Source organism: Ambystoma mexicanum, chromosome 1q (genome assembly GCF_040938575.1).
Source record: "Ambystoma mexicanum isolate Mex_15411 chromosome 1q, UKY_AmexF1_1, whole genome shotgun sequence".
NCBI lineage: Eukaryota > Metazoa > Chordata > Amphibia > Caudata > Ambystomatidae > Ambystoma > Ambystoma mexicanum.
The window spans coordinates 1,166,200,359-1,166,219,463 of record NC_090922.1 but is presented as its reverse complement, the minus strand read 5'-3'; positions in this window follow the sequence as shown (position 1 = coordinate 1,166,219,463).

Here is a 19,105-nt window from a genome sequence, read left to right as displayed (position 1 = left end):
TCAGGTGTCCACATTATGGGGCTTCCTTCAAGCCCTGTAGGAGGGGCTTGTAGCAAGTAGAATAATCAAAAATCCAGAACCAGCAGTAATTTCCAAGGCCCAAGAACTGTTGCATCTGCTTCACTGTGCTTGGCTAAGGTGTGTTCTGCACTGCTGTTGCCCTTTCTGGGATAACTCTTCTCCCTGCTGATGCTATTATCTGTCCTAGATACATAACTTCTTTGTGGCAGTATTGCAGTTTCTCCTTGTACACCTTGTACCCCTTGTATGCCAATAATGTCAAAATTGTCACTGAATCATTCTTACACAGTTCTTCTGTGGTTTAAACACCAAGAGGTCATCCACATACTGCATGACTGTGCTCTGTTCATTTATAACACTCTGTTAAAAATACTCCGGGACTCGCAATACCCTCGTGGTAAACCAGTGCACTGGAATCTTTCTCCATGGTATGTAAACGGAGTAAGATACTGAGAATCTAGGTGTACGGGAAGGTGGAAATGCGGTTTGCATGTCTGGGGGTTACATCTGTGGGGGATAGGCAAAAGTCTGATATGCTGGAATACCCCTGGTCCATAAGGTATTTGGTTTCTGCTCCTGCACTCTCACGCAAAGTTTTCCTTTCTCCCGCAAAACCAACACTGTCCTTCAAGCCTTGCCCCCTACCTCTGTGAAAGCCACTGCTACCTTGTTGTAAATACCCTCCTTGTGAGAAGTACCCCCTTGTGGAAAATACCCTCCTTGTGAGCAATATCTCATCCCTCCCTCCCCTCCCTGTGAGGGAGTGTATTTGTATTGTCCTTAGGGAGTTAGTTTGATTACTGCTCTTTCCTTACTGAATTTAGCTAATTTCTTTTGTACCAACTTTGCTTATGCCTTCTGGGATTGGTCTACCTTACTTCTCTTCTTGTCCTGCTTCACGCTGTAGTGATTTACTATGTGGGCTTGTATCTCAGCCCATCCCGTCTCAATTCCTACTACCTTCCACAATTCCATATTTACGTCTGTGGGGAGACTCCTAGACAATATGTGATAAAAAAAACATAGATATTCCTATCCCATTATTGTGCCGTCTCTAACCGCCACATCTCCTGTATCTGTTGAATGTACTGTGCAGGGTCCTCATCTGGTCTCATAGTATGAGTTATAATGGACTGCATGTCTGATGTGTCTGGGTGCATTTCCCTCAGTGCCTTCTATATCCACTCCCACCCACCTAGCCTAGGAGCAGGAGCTCCAGGTCACGGATCCGCCTCTGCTGGAGCAGCGGGCCCCCCTGCATGAAGTCCATGCAACCCCTGAAGTATTTAAGTAAGTGCTGACATCGGATGCGCTTTTCATGAAAATCGTTCGTTTTTTCACTGCATTAATATCAGCTGCTGGATCGCTGTAAACGGAATGCTGAACAGCTTGCCCCACCTACATTTATGCTAAGAAATATTGCCACAGCACCTCAACGCCAGTTTGGTACACGAGGTACCAAGGTGCTCCAAGATGGCCGCCTGCACTCCTTTGTGTGCCTTCAGTGCCTAACTCGAACCAGGCACTGCATCCTGATAGGCTGCTGAGCTCTTTTACCCTCTGATTGGGCACCGGCAGGCGAAGCCGGCCCACCTCCTCCACGGCCCACAGAAACAAGGCTAGTGCCTGTTTCATGCCTGGATCCACTCCCACCTACCTAGCCTAGGAGCAGGAGCTCCAGGTCACGGATCCGCCTCTGCTGGAGCAGCGGGCCCCCCTGCATGAAGTCCATGCCACCCCTGAAGTATTTAGGTAAGCGCTGACATCGGATGCGCTTTTTATGAAAATCGTTCGTTTTTTCACTGCATTAATATCAGCTGCTGGATCGCTGTAAACGGAATGCTGAACAGCTTGCCCCACCGACATTTATGCTAAGAAATATTGCCACAGCACCTCAACGCCAGTTTGGTACAAGAGGTACCAAGGTGCTCCAAGATGGCCGCCTGCACTCCTTTGTGTGCCTTCAGTGCCTAACTCGAACCAGGCACTGCATCCTGATAGGCTGCTGAGCTCTTTTACCCTCTGATTGGGCACCGGCAGGCGAAGCCGGCCCACCTCCTCCAAGGCCCACAGAAACAAGGCTAGTGCCTGTTTCATGCCTGTGTCTGCCGTCTGCCAGACCCCCTGCACGTCATGATCTGCCTCCACATAAGGTAACCTGCAAACTGCTCCACTAATAACAGTAAGCGTGCGTTTGCACTTATTTATGGAGAGTATATGCCCATTCATAAATACGGACACACTCTGCTAACATATGGAATGCTGATTTTTGACCAAAACCGCTCAGCATTTTATTGTCTGATAACCGAATTCCACTAAATGCTCACTCACTGTGCACACACTCACTCAATTGCTTCGTCTCATTTGCAATATGCGTTTACATGATGTAAGTAGCACATGTGCTATCACAGCATTGGATTAGCGTGTGAGAAGGAAGCCTCCACCTCGCCCATGAGAGCTGGAGCTTTACTCACTATATCACTGCATAGCCCGCCTACAGTGCTTCATACCCGTTGCTAATAGCATAGATTCATTATTTACTATCCAAACATCCTGTCTGCCCATAACCTACACTAGATATGCCCTGTGCATCGCATCTAGCCTATGTGTGTTACTGCATTAACTAGCCTAAAGTGCCTTTCGCCACAATTGCATTTAGCCTATGTGTGTTTTTACATCTGACTAGCCTAGTTGGCCCTTGCGCCACAATTGCATTTAGCCTATGTGTGTTTTTACATCTGACTAGCCTAGCTGGGCCTTGCGCCACAATTGTACTTGTGTTTTTTGCACTGCTTAGCCTAGAAGGGATCCAACCACAACTAGCATCTGTTAGGCATAGCATTGAAGCCCCTTTTACCCACACTTAACCAACCACTTAGATGTTAGCATGACCTTCAGTATAGTCTTACAATGACTTCTGCCTATCTGACTAAACTAAGCTGCTAAAGTTGCAACTATGTTGATTTTAACCTCATTTGCTGAAATTGCATTCAGACTGCCTGTAAATTTGCTTTGCATAGAACTGCACCTGAATTACTGCATTGACATCTTGTGTGAATATGGTGATCTTAACCTCACCTGCTAAGTGGCACCTAGATTGCCTGAAATCTGGTCAACCTCCAACTATGTATCCATGCACTCCAGCCAATTTGCCTCATCTTGAATCTAGCTGCTTATCCATGCATTTTTAGCCAAACTGCCTCATCTTGAATCTAGTTGTTTACCCATGCACTTTAGCCAAATTGCCCTGTTTACTTGAATCTAGCTGTTTACCCATGCACTCTAGCCAAATTGCCTCATCTTGAATCTAGCAGCCTATCCATGCTTTCTAGACAAACTGCCATGCTTCGAAGCTAGTTGCTTACTCAGGTACTGTGGCCAATCCGCTCTGCCTTAATCTTGGCGTCACTCATATTTTAGCCAACCTACCACACTTCCACCTAGTTGTCGACCTAGGCACTGCAGCCATCCTGCCATATTTGTCCTACCTCCTAGGTGTTATTCAACGTATTCTCAGTAACTCTGCCCTACACTTCAAACCTAGGCCACCCCCGGCATCCCAGCCATATCAACTACCCTTATCTAGGTGCTACGTAGACCATCCCAACCACGTGTGGTCACCTAAATTCAGGTATTACTTAGCGCTTCACAACACTCTCGACCTCACCATTTAGCATGTGTCTATTCACCACCAACTTGTTTGCATATTTCCTGATCAGCCTCAATACTGCATTACCGATCAAGATGGCTCCACACCTACCCAACATGCCAGCCCTCACCATTTAGCATGTGTCTATTCACCACCAACTTGTTTGCCTATTTCCTGATCAGCCTCAATACTGCATTACCGATCAAGATGGCTCCACACCTACCCAACATGCCAGCCCTACCCAGGCTTAACAACCAAGTACCATACTTAGTTTTAAACGACCCTCAGGTACTGCTACCTTCCAGTCACCACCCTCGCACCACCATCGAAAGGAACTTAGGACTTAGAGCCAGACTAGCCAAAATCCATGAGCCCCCTGCCCGCTCATTGCCCACCACACAAAACTCTAGAACGTTGCCACCCCGACCAAATCCTTCCACACAAACCAGTAACCCATTACAAAACCTCTACCCTACACCCCTTCATAACTCCCTCAACCAGGGCACTCCTGAACCCACACAAGACAAGCACCATACTACTACTTGAAAAAACACAGCCACTACTTCTAAAAACATAGTTAGCCCTAAAATTAAGGGAGCCTTGATCAATGCCAGATCGCTAGTAGCTCATGCCACAGAAATTGTAGACTTAATCCTCACTGAAGACCTCGACTTCCTTGCCATCACTGAGACTTGGTTACACCCCGCAGCAGGCCCTATGCTCATGTTGGCAGTCCCAGATAACTACTCTATTCTGAGACAAGACCGCCCCAATTCCAGAGGAGGTGGTGTCGCCTTCATCCATAAGTGCAGTCTTACCATGAGACTAGCTACTTCGACCGATGCCCTCTCTTGTGAATCACTAGCAGTCAAAATACCACTCACTAACTCCCAAACTCTTAACATCTACTTGATCTACCGCCCGCCAGGCCCCATTGGCACCTTCGATGAAGACCTTAACTCTATTCTATCTAGCAGCCTCAAAAGCTCCACTCAAGTTTTCACCTTAGGAGACTTTAACTTGGGCTACAAAGACCCAGAAGACCATCCCGCTAGCACCATAGCTAATACTCTTACTGAATTAGGCTTTGTGCAAAGATGTACGACACCTACGCATATGAAAGGCAGAACACCTGACTGGGTGGCCGACTACAATTGCCTAGTGAATATCACAAATATCTCACCTCAAGCCTGGACTGACCACCACTTGGTATCATTCATGCTCTCCACCGACAGACCTCCATCCCCGCCTACCATTAAGGCCCCACCCACTCTCACTAGAAACAAGAAGAACATGACAGCAGAAAGACTCATCCCTAACCTACTCCCCACACTCAACTCACTTCCTGACAACCTGGACCCTGAGTCTCTGGTTGAAGAATATAACAAGATTATGGCCACCTCGTTGGACTGCATCGCCCCCCTTAAACTTAGATCCAGTAAACCGAAAACGCACCTTAACAAATGGTACACACCATTCCTCAAAAACCTAAGGCAGCAAAAAAGAAACTGCAAGGCCATCTGGAAAAAATCCCCCTCAGTCTCAAACAAACTCAATCTTTCCAAACTAGCTGCACTTTACAAAAAAGAAATCTACCTGGCCAAACGAGCCTCCTTTGACTCTCGTATATCCCAAGCTAAATCCAACATGAAAGAACTCTTCTCCATCCTCAAAGAAATAGAAACCCCCATAGCACCCCTTGACACGTGCACAAAAGATAAAAACTGGTGTTCAGAAATTCAAAGTGCCCTAGCAAACAAGATTGCGACTCTTCAAAGTAAAATTTCCAGCAAAAGAGCATCCCTGAATGACACCCTCAACTCAAAAATTCCGGACAAGCCCATGCTCACCGACCTAGCCCGTTTCCAGTTCTCCAAAGTCAACATACTGGAAGTCGAAAAAATTATCCTGTCCCTGAAACCGTCTAATTGCCAGGGAGATCTGTGCCCAGCACAGCTCATTAAAGATGCTGCCCGCGACCTCTCCCCTTTCATTACAAAATTGATTAATGCCTCCTTCGCCACTGGCTCCATCCCTACTAACCTAAAACAATCCTGGGTACTTCCTCTACTGAACAAACCTACACTTGACCCAGCCATACCCACAAACTACCGACCCATACAACTGTTCCCTTTCTACTAAAAATTCTGGACAAGATTGCCTATGTACAAATACAGAAGCACCTGGAAGAACACAACCTCTTAGGATCTAGACAATCTGGATTCCGTCCCCAACACGGGACCGAAACCGCTCTTATTGACTTGAAAGCGCAGATCGATTCGCTCAGAGACAATGGGCAAGCCGCCCTACTCCTCCTCCTCGACCTATCTGCAGCTTTTGATCTGGTTGATCACTCTGTCCTATGTTCACACCTCCATACTTCAGCTCACTTCTCCAGCGAGGCCATCACCTGGATCACATCCTTCCTTAACGGCAGGACTATGAGGGTCTTTTCTCCCACAGCGGCAGCAGACCCTATACCCATCACCTGCGGAGTTCCTCAGGGCTCCTGTGTCTCCCCCACATTATACAACATATTTACCAAGCCCCTTTTCGATGATTTGGATCATCTCGGTATCACCTACACTAACTATGCAGATGATACTCAGATCCTCATTCCGCTTTCAGGAGATTATGGAAAGGATTTGGCCTTGCTAAATAGGGTGTACATCATCATCCAGGCATGGATGGCCACTCATGGACTATGCCTGAATGATGATAAAACAGAACTCATCATTTTAGGCACTACATTCAGTATAATGAAACTTGGCCCAGCCTATAACTCCTTCATGATTGACGGGAACAACATCAAAGTCGGACAGGAGGTCAAAACATTGGGATTCTATCTAGACTCCAATTTTTCCCTCAAAAGACAAGTGAGCTCCCTTGCATCCTCCACGGCCTATACGTGCAAATTAATCCGCGCAGCCAAACCTTTCCTGTCGGACACTAGCTGTCTGACACTCGCCAGAGCCCTCATATTGTCTCGCCTCGACTACTGCAATGCCCTTTACCTAGGATCCACGAAGGCCACCACCAGTAAACTGCAAACCCTTCAGAACAACGCTCTCAGAGCAGCTCTGGGCATTTCCAGGAGAGAACACATCACAGGATTCAGCCAACAGAACAACTGGCTCTCCACTAGAGATAAAATCCTCTTAAAAACGGCATCACTCACCCACAAGTCTCTTAACAACGCAGCCCCAACCTACCTGATCAACAGATTCCACAGACAGTCCTCTTAAGACACATCAGAACTGCATACAAAGATTGTTTATCTGTTCCCCACTACAAACGGGCCACCATAGGAGGCAACAGCTTCCCGGTAAAAGCTGCCAAGCTTTGGAATTCCCTGCCTCCAAACCTTAGAGTAGACTTGCCCTATCAGAACTTCCGTTCCAAGGTAGTCTCCTGGCTGAAACTGGAGACCCACTAAGACAAGGTAGTGCCCAGCGCTACACGCACACATTGTAACCACGTGTGCCTTCTTGCTTACCTGTATATAACGGCCTGCTGGCTTTACTGCTGATTTGTATATAACATTTGTGTACCTTATTTCTGTATTATGTATATTCTTCGTGTACTGTAACCAAGCTTCGAAAATTCTTGTAAAGGCTGCGCCCTGATACCCCCGGGTACGCTCGCGCATTATAAATAATAAAAACAAACAAACAAAACAAACAATATATGTGTGCTCACCAGTTATTGAATGGCGCCCCATCATGGTGCTTTACTGCTCAGCGTTACTCCTCCAGCTCTGCCTTTTTCCAAAGTTTGTCCACTTGTTCACCCAATAAAGATGCGAACAAGCTCTTCATATCTCTTACAGCTAGGGTAGTCCCTGACATCGTTTTCTCGAAAGCATGAATCCAATTGCCTGCCCCTGCATTAAGGGATGGTAAGCTGCTCATTACATTTTCTTTATCCATATTGGGCCAATCATGTACTGTAAACCCCCTTGCCCCTTTTGCAGTAGGGGTAACTGTGCTGCCCATTCTTGAGGCTGCAGGCTCTTTCCCTACTTCTCACTGTTTGCCACTGCTATTCTGAGGGTCCATTTCTGAAGCCGGTTGTCCCATGAAACCCTGTGCTCTGTGTCTTCCATCACCCATCTCCATCCCCATCGTCATCTTCTCATTCTGCGTCGCTACCTACTGAGTCACTATCTATCGATTCTAGGGAGGGGAGGTCTTGCTTTTTAACAGTTTTACTATCGATTTGAACAAAATCTGTCCCACCCTACACTTAGCAGTGGGTACCAACGCGCACCACCCCTCCTCCTTTTCCCGTGTTGCCTTTGTTCACTGTGTGTCTGCTTCTTTCAATGCATCTTTTATCTGTTTTTGCCCGTTTTTCCCTATTTCTGAAAGTAATAGGCTTTTAACAGTGTCTGTTGGTGCTTTCCTAGTAGCATCTACTGGTTTCTTTATTTGCTCTTTTTTTATGGTCAACGAAAGGTGCATACCAGGGATTGGTACTGCCTACAGGAAGCTGTAGAGAAAAGGACCCATAAAGGGGCAGGCAGATGCCACCGTAACCTTTTCCTCTATTCTGTGTATGTCGCCATCAGGGGCGTTCTCCTCTTTCTCAAACATTTTCCACAATATGCTTTGTCTATTTTTCCGCTTTAGCCCTTTGTGTGTCATCAATAAGTGTGATTGCATGCTCTAAAACATATTTTGCATGCGTCCCCTTTGCAGGCTATGGTTTACAAAAATTCCTGTGGTGCCTTGTACCCTCTCTGCGTGGTACTTTAATATGTTATGCCTATACGGTGGAAGTGTCTGGCACATGTTTTCTAATGGAGTATCCGTAATGTCAGTAAATTCCACCCCCCCTACTCAATATATACTCTCCTTACTCACACATTTCTCATGCCAAACACTCACACATCAACCTCTACTTGATTTACTCACACATTTCTCACACCAAACAAACAATACACATCTCAAAACATAGACCTCTAAATATACCACTATAACAAATTCAACCAATATTATTTACAGTTCCTTCCTCTCGCCCCCCACTAACAGGGGCAGAGGGATCCCTTTCTACTTCTACACAGCGCTGCATTTCCCCTTATAAGAGGGGGATTCAACATCAATTCACAACCCTATTCTACTGATGACGCCATCTTCCCCCACCGCAGGGGACATTTACCTCAATATCTAAAAAATGCATGCAAAACTACATGACACCATCTTTCCCAGCCTTCATGGAGATCCCTTCACCCAATCTACTAATATAATCACAAATGAAAACAACAAAACATCCACAGTACTGCACTTTCATGCAAGAGTGCACTCACGTTATAGGTCCTATGAGTTCACTTGAGGTTGAATCTACCCTCTAAACTGTCTGCATCACCAGGAACAGCGGCCCACCCAAGGGATCAGGCAGACCTTCGGGTAATTTGGCATCTGCTCACCTCATTTTTTCATGTGCACAAGACCTGTACTCTGTAGGCTGGTGCCACAGCCCACAGTGTGAAGCAGGGAACACCCCAGATCCTTGGGGGCACTGAAGATCGCGCTGGGGCCTTCAAATGTAAAGGTCAGATATCCTGAAGTAATCCAAAACAAGGCAAAAGGTAGTCCACAAATTGCACGAAAGAACAGTTTATTATTTGCAAAATGCAGCCCGGAGAGTCAAACAGCTCCATACAACTGAACTGAAAAAACCATCTCAACACACCCACACTGGGCCACAATATTTATAGCTGAACAGTGCAAAAGTTATTGTGTTCTACAAATGCAACAATACATCTAATTCTAACATTTCCATTGGTTACTCATCACTTAGCCCTAAAAAACACTATAGATTAAGCAATATAATTGGCACTTTCATTTCTCATGACCATCAGAAGACCAACCCTCAAACATGACAATTGCTTGGACAGCACAAAATACATTGGCCCTCATTACGACCCTGGCGGAAAGTAACTGACATGACCGCCATAGCGTAAATAGCGTTTCCGCCACTGCACGATGGAGTAAAGTGCGGCTAATTCTGACCCATCGGGCACGAGCATTACGCCATGGCGGAAGTGCAAAGTCCGCGATGGCGGAAATGACCCCAAAACGCCCCTTACCGCCGTCGTACGTCGCCCTAGGTGCAATTCCGCCACCCATCTTAGCGGTCACCGTAATGAGCGGTCAGCGCAAATTAAGGTCACCGTAAATATACGGAAACGGAAGTAAAAACATGGGGCCGGAACGGGAAACAGCACGCCGTACACCTATAAAATCAGAATCCCAACACAACCATCAAAAATCCGACCCTGAGACACATCCCAACCCGTTAGCCACCCCATTTAAAAAAATAAATATGGGAAAAGTTGCTAAAAAAGCGTGCGATCGCAAGCGGCAGGTCCACTTCTCCCATGAGGAACTCACCGTGCTCACAGAGACCCTCCAGGAGAATGCTGCCGTCGTCTTCTCGACGCAAATGCCCAGGACGGCACTTGCGAACAAGAAGGACATATGGGCCCTGGTGGCACAGCGGGTAAGTGCGGTGGGGACCGCACCCCGCAACCCACAGCAATGCAGAAAGCGATGGGACGACCTACGGATACGCGTCCGGAGCATACTCTCTGCCAACCGGAACATTGCCACAGCTACCGGGGGAGGATCGGAATCACCCATCAAGTTGACCCCCTGGGAAGAAATCTGTGCCTCCACCATTGGAATGGAGAGCATAGAGGGAGTCGGAGGGATGGAGAAAGGAGTGCAGACATCCGAAGAATCAGGTAGGTGGGCCAAATAAAACTATGCCAAATCCACAATTACCAACCATGTGAAGTACCATGTGTCCCCATAGTGCAATAGAAACACATGTCCAGGAGAACGACCACATACATTGCCATGACAGCGCCCTTTAAAAGTCAGATTAAATACATAAATAATTAAAAATCCCAAAAACACACTCTACATGTGCAGCATGCACACCCTAACTGCAGACTGCAAAATAACTGCATCCCCAATCCACACAAAAATGAGACCACCTCCAAGGCCCTGACCCAAATCACCCCCAGGTACCACCCCAATGCATGTGATACATTGCCATTACAATTACCACAGACCCATAAATAACGCTCGCCCTCCTTTACTCCACCACAGGGTCCGATTCCAACGACGAGCTTCAGGACACCCCTACCAGCACACCTGCAAAGAGGGCCAAGACCAACGGCCAAAGACCCTCCACCTCAGCTGCACGGATCAAGACACGGCAGCAGCACAAATCGAGTGGCAGCACACTGGAGGGGACTCCAACAGGCACCCCAGCAGCCAGCATGTCCACAACAGCAGCACCACAGGTCCCCCCAATGGATGCCACAGAAGGCACTGTTTCTGGTGGCAGCAGCACCCTAGGTGACACTGCATTCATGCCAGCATGCTCCGACACAGAAAACGGTGCTGTCGAAGTAGGACCCATCCATGACCTGTCTCAATCCCCCTGTTTGTATCATCCCGTACACCATGAGGAAACCACGCAGGGGCACCCACAAGACGACGACTGGCCAACCCCCACAAGGCCTGTGGCAAGGCAACATGAGTCGTCCAGCCCCTCTGTGACACCACCGCAAATGGGCATGGCCCAGCAGAGGCAACAGTCCCTCGAGCAGATGATTGTGCAACAGCAGCAACTGGCCACGCTCCTCAAGGAGCATGCTGCTGAATGTGTGGGTTCTAAGGCAGCCATTGAAACATCTACTGAGACACTTAGGGCAGAAATGGAGCGAAGTACCGAGAGCCTGAGGGGACAAATGGAGAGAAGTACCGAGAGCCTGAGGGGACAAATGGAGAGAAGTACCGAGAGCCTGAGGGGGGAACTGCATGCGACGTCCAAAGACGTATGTGGTGAACTTGCCGCTGTGCGCCGTGTGCTCACTGAGCTCTCACAAACCCTTAGGGACATGCATGGACGTGAGCAGGCAGAGACATCATCCGTTGCAAGTTCCGTCCAGGGCAGCCCCCAACGTAGATCTGGGAGGAACCGGCGCTCCACAGGCAGGGGTGCCCCTGATACCCGGAGAGGGGGCTTGCAATAGCGTCTGCCCACTGACAATGAGCGTCATTGGACACTGGTGTTCAGGGGGGAGGTAGGAGGGTGGAGGGGGTGTGTTGTGCTTCATTGGGTGGCGGGTCGATTGGGTGTGTAATGTCATTTCACATCTGCAATACAATTCTTCATATTCATCCAATGAGATGTGTGGACATTGATCTTTGTGTACGAGGCCTATCTTGGCGTACAGTCCACATTGTGCATGTTCCAGACACACACAGTGCCACAAGTCCCGTGTCCATGTAACAGCCACCAGGCGTGAGTGCTAGAAGCATGCATCTATGAGATTCTGACGTAATTCACGGGCCTCCTGTGCCTCGCGGACCCCTTGAGGTGCTGCCACATCCCCACCCTCATCATGACCATCTTCAGGTGCTTGCAGTTCTGCGTCGGGGGGCATGGCCACATTCCTACGTACGCACATGTTGTGTAGCATGACACATGCCATGACCATCTTTGCAACCTTCTCATGGCGGTACAGGAGTGCCCCGCCAGACCTGCTGAGGCAGCGGAAACGAGCCTTCAGTAGGCCGAATGCCTGTTCTATGACCACACGGGTACGTGAGTGGGCATGGTTGTAGTCCTCCTCATGCTGGTCCTGTGGGTTCCGGATTGGTGTAAGGAGCCATCTCTTCAGTGGATACCCGGCATCACCTGTATGTGGACAACAAAGGATGTTTGTGGAATGTCATTGCTACGTACGCACCCCCCCCCTTCCTGCCAGGTCATTCACGCATCACCTACCCCACATACTCATGCATTAAATGAGACTCCCCGAGTAGCCAGGATCGGTGCCCTGCGTGTCGCTCCATGTAGCGTGGTATTCTAGAGTTCCGCAAGACCATAGAATCATGGGTTGATCCTGGAAATCGGGCACAACAATGTGTAAAGATCCTGTTGGAGTCACACTCCATTTGTACATTGATAGAATGATATTGTTTCCGGTTGCGGTACTGGGCCTCCATGGCATGTGGGACAACCAATTCCACATGGGTGCAGTCGATGGCACCAATGCAACCCGGTATGCCGCCAAGTGCATGGAATCCCACTTTTGTGTTTGTAATCTCCTGCTCCGAGCGTGGTAAAGTGATGTAGTCGTCTGAGTGCTTCAGGAGGGCATCAAGCACTTGGAATAGTGTCCGTGAGAATAGTGGCTGTGAAATGCCATGCAACTGTCCGACTGTGTGCTGGTAGGTGCCTGTGGCCAGGAAGTGGAGTACAGACACCACCTTCAGTAGGGGTGGGATGGCGGTTGGGCTATCTATCATGCTGACAAGGTCAGCGTGTGTCATGTCGACAATGGCGGTTATGGTGTCCCGGTCCAAACGGTAGAGGGTGTGGATCTGCTCAGCTGTGAGGTTGAACGGATTAGCTCGGAGGCGTGGGATTGCGGGCTGCCTGCGTGGTGGTAGTGGCTGTGCTGGTGGGGCTTGCTGGCCATGCCTTGCCCTCCTCCTCCTCCTCCTCCTCCTCCTGCGTCTCCTCTGTGCGGCCGGTTGTTGTAGTAGTTGGCGTTCGTCTACTTCTTGAAGTTGGAGTACTTGCAGTGCAATCAGGTCCCCCAGGCCCAACATCGCTAGTCCTGCCGGTAGCATTCTGGAGTGGGTGTGGTTGGGGGAGGGGGTTGGGTGTGCAATTTATGTGTTTTCAGGCTGTATAGCCTTCACCTGTGGTGATTCATTCCACCTGTGTCAGCTGCAATGCCTTTCGTGCGAGCACGTCCCGCACACGACGCTGCAATTCGACGCATGGCATCTTGCATTTGCATTCATGTTCTTGATCCCGATGGCAGTGAAATATTGGTTTATATGTTAATTCTGCTATGGTCCCATTGTTGCACATACTATATTTGCATTCGCGAGCAGACTTGTGAAGGGTCAGTGGAATGTAGTGCTCGATCAACGGTGGACCCTCATGCAGCACTGTACCGACGTTCACCGACGGGCGGGGAGTCCCATTAGTGATTGAGGCCAGTTACCATTTTCACACACAGCCGCACTACATAGATGTATTTGTGAATACAAGCGTTCACAGATGCCTTTTCAACGTGATGTTGCAAATTAGGAATTCGAAGGACAACGCTTTCGGTTTTCAACTAGCGGCGTGGAGACGCCCACAGGTCTGACTGGAAATATAACGTTCTATTGTTGAATGTCCTTGGGACAGGGCCCATGACGAGAATGCAATGATTGATATGATTTGAATGGGATGCGCTATAGCGTAGTGGACGATAAGGCAGGACGTTCCCAAATACATGTTACTTCACTACACTAGAAATCTGGGCAGGAGCACAGTGGATTTTGAAGACTGCATTACGCACAGACTCAATGGAAATTTCGAATGTTATGTGAGTAAATATTCAGGCGTTTTCATACCGGGATGAGGGAATGATGAATGGATGCATGGACAGATGATTTAATTGGGAGTCTGCCATGTACATGGCTATTTGGAATCTATCCCCTTCCCCTGCGCTATGTGATGCAAGGCTGCCATAGTGGGACCATCGTCTGTCTGCCCTTGTTGAACCCTCCCTGTCTCGACGCGCCTTCAATCACTTGTGTCTATGCACGTTGATGATCCCATCTGATGGATCCTGTTCTGACAGGCGCATGCACACAGACACTCGTTTGTAATAGTGTCTTCTCCTCGATTTATGTCGTTATGATTCGCAAGTGATTTTTGGGTGCAATTGATCCTTATGAGTGGGCTAGCATGCATATGGTTGTAGGTTTGGTGTGTTGAATGACGTGAGTAATACATATGAAGTTCGGATGCCCATGCTGTTATTTTTTTCATTTGGGTGACAGGTATCTCCTCCCCTTCTGCCGCTGCCATCTGTACGCAACTCCTGCAGATGGCTTCTACAGTCGACACCTGCAGCTTCGAGTTAATCAGTGGAGCACCATTACGATCTTATGGGACGATCGCCAATGGCCCACATGCCCTTACGCAGTACTAGTGGCTAGGTGCAGCATACCTACCTTCCAGCTGGACTAGTGCCTACTTCATGGGACGGCCCTGCGGTCCTAGGCGCTTCCATGTTGCCTTTTTGGACGTTGATGTAGCCCCTGTGTACCATGAAGGTACAGGGCGTCACACAAGGGGAAGCTGGTCATTTATTGCGGATGCAGCCCACAGTAATGATGATCATTTGGGAGTTTATGTTCAAATGGCTGTATGGGCTTGGTGATTTTGATGTGCATTAAATTTATATTCAGATATTACCCGTGTAGCGTTATTCTTTGCTAGTAATGTGGCATATTCCGATTTGTGGCGCGATGTATTGTGAGGTGATCTGCATTGGGTTCCGGCTTCTGGGTACAGTTGTGTGGTACGTGCTTATGCTGATGGTTGGTTTGGCTACTGGCAAGTGTACAGGGGTGGTGCAGTCTCCCTCAGGTTACTGCTTTGAATGTTGATTTACACTGGTGGCAAGCGATGGGGGACTGTTGTTGTTTTGTCTCATGGGATTTTCAGTTCATTTTGGTGTACTTGCACCTTCAGATGCCTGTGCTGCATCAGTACGGCAATGGTGTGTTGCCAAATGTGGATGGCCACTCACAGGGCACTTGGGGCCCCTGCATGCATTTGTTCGTTGGCATGCATGGGTGACTTGTAGATTTCACTGGTTGCATGGTGTGACTACATTGCGCCTACGAGGAGTTGTGCAATGTGGCCAGGGAGTGGAGTACAGGCACTCAGTAGGGCCATTTACGGTTGGTTCGCGATGCCGTAGTTCTCGCCATGGCGGAATGGTACTTTCCGCCATGCTTGATGGCGTTAAGTGAATGTCCGCTGGGGTCAGCATTCGCGTACCGTTGCTCCATTGCGGATATTGCGGTTTTGCAAGGCGCGCGTGCGCGTACTTGGTGCAGTTAGCGTTGGCGTTCACTACGGTGTCGCTAATGGCATCGTACTTTACGGTGACGGGTCATGATCGCAACGGGTGGTATTCGATGGCGGTATTACATTTCCGCCATCGTTTTTCGTATTCCGCCAGGGTCGTAATGAGGGCCATTGTTACGACGGTTGGCATCCTTCACATTGTAATAGATAAGACAGTATTAATCTACTTGGACAATAGCTTCCCAGGCAGCCCAGGCTGTAGCATCCCACTGAGGCAAACCAATCATGTAATGAGCAGAAATCAATGAGGTCAAAACTTTGCAACAACCCACGGAACACAACAATCTCTTCCCCAATTAGGCCTCTTGGTCTCAGTCCCTCAGACCTGCTCATTCTGTCACTCCCATCTCTATATATGTTGTAACTTCTGGAACAAAACCTCCTAGCTATCTTCTCACAATGAATGGCTGCATGAAAAAACGTGACTAAATCCTCCTATTTATTTGTTTTACCCAGGCACTTTTCCACTGGATCGATTGCCTTAACTTTCAGTGGCGGTGCCATGCTCAGATTCTACTTCTCTGTTTTGGCAATGCTGCTGCCTGGGCCTCCTCGTACATCTCACTGTGACCTTCACAACCATTAAGTATACATTTATTTATCACATGGGAAGGCAACTGCTGTCTCGAGTCTCGTCTAAGGCCCCTAAGAACTGCTTCTCTTGCAACAATGAACTGGCAACAATTCACTGCCTCGCTCCGCCCTGACCTTGACTACTTGAGGCTTACTGTCCAATAGCAAGCATCAAATCCAGCAAATTAAGCAAAGTTAACAGGGCTAAAAAATGCTGATTAGAATCACAAAATCTATAACTGCTTGGAGAGATTTTGTTTTGATATGGCAGGCCTCTTGCCTGTCATTGTCTATAAAACCTACACAAATAAGACACAATCAATGTAATAGGAATAACTTCCATCTACATAACATTATCTAACCATATATGTGTATTAAAAAAGAAAACTACTTTGTAGCGTGTCAAAAAGAATGCTTTGCTACAAATTGCTTTTACTGTGTAGGAAATAGTCACAAACTCCCAGTGGTGTGGAAAAATAATGTCACCCTACCAAAACCATATGACAGCTACATTACCACTAGGGCCTAGCATCTTTGCTAAACACATTTTCTCAACTTATATTTCCACACATTCACACTTTTGGGATTTGTATCTGTACACTTCCAATTGTATAAACAACACCCATTTTGTAGAATGATAAGCTTCATACATATTTATATTCAATAAAAAAACATTGTTAAAAGGACGATATGGTTACAAGTAAAATCGAAAAAACCCTGAAATTCACCAGTTATGGTAAGCTAAGCAACCATAACTCGTGCCACCACTGTGCACTGCTAAAACTAACACCCAGGACATCAAAGATGACATCACAAATATCATTGATGACATCACTGATAACATCACATGTGCATTTACTTTTCATACAAGGGGTTGGGAATGTAATGTTGGCAAAAATGTCCTTTTAACACGTTTTTTTACTGAATTTCATAGGTTTTTATTAGTGCAACTTAACCATAACGTCCCCTTAACAAAGTTTTTTCATTGAATTTCATAGGTTTATATTAGTGCAACCTAACCATAATGTCCCTTTAACAAACATTTTTCAGTGAATTTCATAGGTTTTTATTAGTGCAACTTAACCATAACGTCCCCTTAACAAAGTTTTTTCATTGAATTTCATAGGTTTTTTATTAGTGCAACTTAACCATGACATCCCCTTAACAAAGTGTTTTCATTGAATTTCATAGGTTTTTATTAGTGCAACTTAACCATACAGTCCCTTTAACAAAGTTTTTTCTTTGAATTTTATAGGTTTTTATTAGTGCAACATAACCAGACCTTCCCTTTAACAGAGTTTTTTTCATTGAATTTCATAGTTTTGTATTAGTCCAACTTAACCATAACGTCCCTTTAACAATGTTTACCAGTGCATGCTATTTTCATACAACTAACTCATATCATACTTACCAAATATAACAATATTTGTATCCAATTTACAAAGTGTCACATTAAAAGTCTGCCATTTCCACCTTCTAGAATCATTTTTAACACTTATATACACTTTTTGCAACTATTTCAACTAGTTTTGCATCCGTAGACATCTACGAACATCTGACTTCATTGCGGACCTTCCAGACAGTGCCACATGACCATACGCTGGCGCGCGGCATGATGACGTGTCCGAGAACCCGTCCTAAGATCCGTCCTTCGCATACAGTTCAGAACTGCATTTTCTACTGATCTAGGAACTTTCAACTTCAAAATTTCCCTTGCACACCTCCTACACCTTTTCATACTTATTATCCATTACCAATCTAGTGCACAGTGCATACTTGGAAGAATTTTATCAAAACTGCTGTTTCTCTTAAAAATGGCATCAGTTATTGCCATCCCTCATCCCCAAGAGCCACCACCACCACCAGCTGGAGGACCTTCACAACAAAAAAAGTGCAGTACTTTCAAAGACAATGAAGAAGACCAAGAAGATAAGGTAGAGGAAGTGCCTACTTCTAGCACCAAGATCGAATCATGGGTGTGCCAGTTCTTTGCTACTGTTGGGAGTGTACCAAAGGCTAAAGCTACCAAAGTGAAGTGCACTGAGTGCAATTTTGTACTCAGTCGCAGACTACCTGGACAGTACTCCTACGGGACCACCTCCATGCGCTGCCACACCAAATCCAATGACCGCAATGCTCTCAGAAAGGTTGTTCCTTTCTCAGCAAGTAGTAAGCTGTCTTCCTACACCTCATCTTACTCAACAAATACTGTAACCACACAGCCTGATGTCTGCGGGCATTGGTGCATTATAAATAGATAAGGAGGGCTACGGACCATTATCGTCCATTGCAACCTCTGAAATGTGGGATAAAGGCCATTAGCACCCCTGGTTCCCAAAGTGTGAACCCAGGGTGCTAAAACATAGATTTTTGTGTGTGTGGCGTCCCGCTGTAAGAAGGAAGGAAAATCCTTTTCCAAGACAGCCAACATGGAAAGAGAAGGCAGGGCTCTGTACACAGCCCTTCTTCCCTTGCCATGGCAGCCTGCAAAACCCTATGAACATATTACCACAAGCACTTTTTTCCCTTTCAAACCTATCCTACCTTCAAATAACTTTGCTACAAAGCCGGTCCCAGGTAGACATAGCCACTTTAACACAATTTTTCGTCCCTAGCGGTCATTGCCAGTAACCAGATTGTCCACGTCATGACATTATGCCATGACCCAGACAATCTGGCTACTGCCCACGGCCACAGGCTATACCTCAGTCACTAAAGGTATAAGACTATTTTTTGTACCTACATTATTTTATTTTGCTCGAAATCCGCCCATGTTTTATTTTTTTTAAAGTGTCAAAATGTATGTTTCTACAATAGTCATATAACTTTTTGTCAAACCCCCACTTGACAAAATCCATTCAGTCTTTACACAAACATTGAAGGTTGGGTCTA